Here is a 4,024-nt window from a genome sequence, read left to right on the forward strand (position 1 = left end):
TCAATAAATTACAAAAAGTAGAAATACATGTGCCACAGTGTAAAACAAAACCAAAAAACTGAAAATTAATTCCAAAACCATATCCACACTTCGTTACTTGGAAAGAAAAGCTGAAACTATTAAAATTTTAAGAAAAAAAGGGTAATAGGAATATTGCCTGTCAAAGTCTAGGACATAACATGGGATAAAATGATTCTCAAAGGAAATTTTATAACCTTAAATACATTCATTTGAAACCAAGAAAGATGGAGAACAAGTAGTGAGTCAATTCAAAAAGCTAGAAAAAAGATAAAATAATATTTTAATAAGATTTTATTTATTTGTCAGAGAGAACACAAGTAGGGGGAAAAGCAGACTCCCCACTGAGCAGGGAGCCCAATGTGGGACTTGATTCCAGGACCCTGGGATCATGACCTGAGCCAAAGGCAGATGCTTAACCGACTGGGCCACCCAGGCATCCCACAAAATAAAATTTTTAAAGAACAAGATACGAGGTAAATAGAAAAAATGTAAAATAAAAAATAAAATGGATAAAATAAATAATCTTGGTCGATAATGCCAAAAGTTGGTCTTTTAAGAAGTAAGACATAAATGATTAAAATTATTAATGAGGGGAGCCTGGGTGGCTCAGTCGTTAAGCGGCTGCCTTCAGCTCAGGTCGCGATCCCAGGGTTCTGGGATCAAGCCCTGCATCGGGCTCCCTGCTCCGCGGGAGGCCTGCTTCTCCCTCTCCCACTCCCCCTGCTTGTGTTCCCTCTCTCGCCGTGTCTGTCAAATAAATAAAATCTTTTTAAAAAGTAAATAAATAAAATTATTGAGAAAGGGAGTGTATGAAGATAATTTCAAAATTATCAGAGTATTTTTAATTATGGGAGTCAAGATGATGCGGGAGAGCTGGTTCTTGTCTCACGGAGTCGAAGAATGAATCTCGTGGACAACGGAGAGTGAGTAAAGCAATAGAAGTTTAAGTGAAGATACAGAAAAAGCTCTCAAGAGTGAGAGGGGTCCCCACAGGGTTGCCAACGAGGGCCTTTAGGATTGGTCTTTTATAGAAAGCTAACCAGGGAACTTAAATCCTTTTAACAATCTCTATTGATAACACCTTCAGTGGTTTACTTCCTTTTTAGGGTCTGGTTATTCTTTGTTGGTCACAGGTGATTATCATAAAGACACCCACCCCACACACCTAGGGTAGGGTGGTCCGATTTGTCCCCATATCTCTGGTTTCCCCACACCTCCACATTTTGGGATTTCTGTGAGCCTGATCACATAGCCCCCTATCTATCTCTCCCTACCTAGCCCGCCTGTCCCTTACTCTGAGAAGGCTTACAAGCAAGACCCAAAATGAAGTCATAAAGAAAAATTGACAGATTCCAGTTTTAAAAAAGTTAAAAAGTCTCTATAAACAAAATTAACAAATGAAATAGAAATAACTGTTGAGTTAAAAGCCAAAACTGTAAACAGCTGCTATAAACTAATAAGGAAATCACATACAGTAATCACTATCTTTAATGCACAAAACTGATACACAAATTCTTGGAAAAAGAATGACCAATCAACATTTGTAAGAATGTCACCCATACTAGTAAAGTTTAAAGCAGTTAAGATTGCACTTTTCACCCGACAGATCAGCAGAAATTTTTTTTTTTTAAAGATTTTATTTGACAAAGACACAGCAAGAGAGGGAACACAAGCAAGGAGTGGGAGAGGGAGAAGCAGGCCTCCCTTGGAGCAGGGAGCCCGAAGCGGGGCTCGATCCCAGGACGCTGGGCTCGTGACCCGAGCAGAAGGCAGCTGCTTAACGACTGAGCCATCCAGGCGCCCTCCGCAGAAATTTTAAAACATAACATGCAGTGTTAGAAAGGTTAAAAGAGAACAGGCACTCTCACTCTCACTGGGAATGTAAATTGGTAGTATTTTGGAGGACCATTTAGCAGTAGGTATTCAATTTTTTAATGTGCATACCCCTTCGGATCAGGCCACTTCCAGAAATCCATCCTACAGAAATATTCAAACATGTGCACAGAGATAGAAACCTAAAGATGCTCCTCAAGATTTGGGGGGGGCGGAGAGATTAGTGGGAAAAAAAAACACACACATACGGAAATTTTCCGTATGTCAATCAGAAGGAAGATGAGGTTTGATGAAGGCCTGATGAGCGGCCTTTAAAATGAGTAAGAAAATCTATAGGTACTTGCATGAAAAAATTGCGAAGTGTTAAATGGTAAAAAGTATTGAATGCAAATCACATAGTGCGTAATTAGACGTATGTGGATCATACACAGACACATGCGTACGCATGAAGAGGGGCAGGGATCGCATGGAGAGACTTCCGCTTTTTAATTCTAAATACCAACATTGTTTCAGTGAATAAAAAAGAAAAAAGAACAGTCTGGAAACAGACACATCAAAACTGGTGAGTGTACCTTAGGGGACAAGGGAGGGATGAGAGTGGAAAAAATGTTTTACTTTCCATTCTCTGTAAACTGTGAAAAACAAACGTGCAAGTATTACGCAATTTCGTGAAAATAAAACTTTTAATAGAAATAACACAAAAATACTTTTCAAAGACAATGAGTTTACAATTTTTACAAACAACATGGGTTTACAATCTTCAAAGTCACAATAAGAAACAGGACGATTTACATGTTTCACCTGGTACTTTTCCAGTTCTCCTTCCTTCACAACGTAATTAGGAACTACTTCACAAGAACTCCTCCCTCCTTTATGGAATATTACCTTCCAGACCAAGAGCTCAAAGCACATTAGCCCGGGAGTCTCAGGGGAGAACGCCCCCCCCCCCCCCGAGCGGGATCGCAGGGGTGGGTGCCTTTTCCTCCGGGCCCTAGTACGTACAACAGCAGTCTGTAGGAACTGTCCGAGCTCCCCAGAGCAACTCACTTGGCAAACCCAATCCTCAGCCACACTCGAGTCCTCCACCGTGCGTGGCACCCGGACGGCAGAAAGGGGTTAGGCGAAGGCGAGGTCGTGAGCCGGAGCCAGGTGACCGGGACTGCCACATGGCCGCCGCGCACGCCACGTAGACGCATGCCGAGGCGCGCACCGGGAAAGGCACAAAGGCTGCCCGTGCGACATAGGGTGCAGAGGATGGGAGGCGTGCGGCCACGGCGGGGCACTCACCAGAGGGCGAACAGAAGGCACGGGCAGATCCACCGCCCGGCCTCTTCCGCCCCGAACCCCCCGTCCGCACCCGCCCTCCCACCCCGCTCGGGCCCGCACGCCCTGACGCACGTCCGCCCACGAGCGCTCCCTCCATTTTGTCCCCAGTCTCCTTCGGGTGAGCGGGGCGGCGCTATTTTTAAAGCCGCTAAGTCATGGACCGAAAAGGGGAGGCGGCGAGGCGGGCGCGGGACCACGAAGTGCAGGGGGCTGGCGCTCGGGGTTACTTGGCTGCCGGCGCCGGGTGGAGCTGCAGGCGGCACCCAGGGCTCGTCCTGGAGCCGGAAGGACAAAGGACACGCAGGGGACGCGGGCCGCGAGGGAGCGCAGGCCAACTTCCGGGCCGGTGGGCCAGGGCTGGGGGCGGGCCGGGCTGCCGACCCGGCCGCGGGGCCCGCGCGCAGGACAAAGCGGCGGCGGCGCGCCCGCTCCCCCCGCCGCGGCCGCGGCCCCTCCCCTCGCGCGCGCCCGGTGTTCAGGCACGCGGGCGCGAGCCCGCGGCCGACGGTTAGAAATGGCGGTTGGGGCGGAAGGAGGGGGCTGGGGCGGGAAACGGCGCAGGCTCGAGGCGCCAGGGCGCTGTTCCGCCCCCGCCCCGTCGAGGATCCTGGTGCAGGGGTATTTCACGAGCCGTCCTCCTCTCTCTGCCCCGGCCCCCCGAGCTGCGGATAGCCCGTTGTGGAGGAGGCGTCAAAGCCGTTAGTTTGAACAAAGGAGATGGCTCCGCAGCCCAAGCTACGGCCCAGCGCGGCCACTGCGGAGATGCAGAAACGTTCCCTAAAATGGCGGCCGGCGGGCGGGGCTTCGGCTCGCGGCGCGGGCGGGGCGGGGCGGGGCGGGGCGG

This window comes from Eumetopias jubatus, unplaced genomic scaffold (genome assembly GCF_037043125.1).
Source record: "Eumetopias jubatus isolate StellerSeaLion01/CBP00866 unplaced genomic scaffold, mEumJub1_p1.0 scaffold_12, whole genome shotgun sequence".
Lineage (NCBI taxonomy): Eukaryota > Metazoa > Chordata > Mammalia > Carnivora > Otariidae > Eumetopias > Eumetopias jubatus.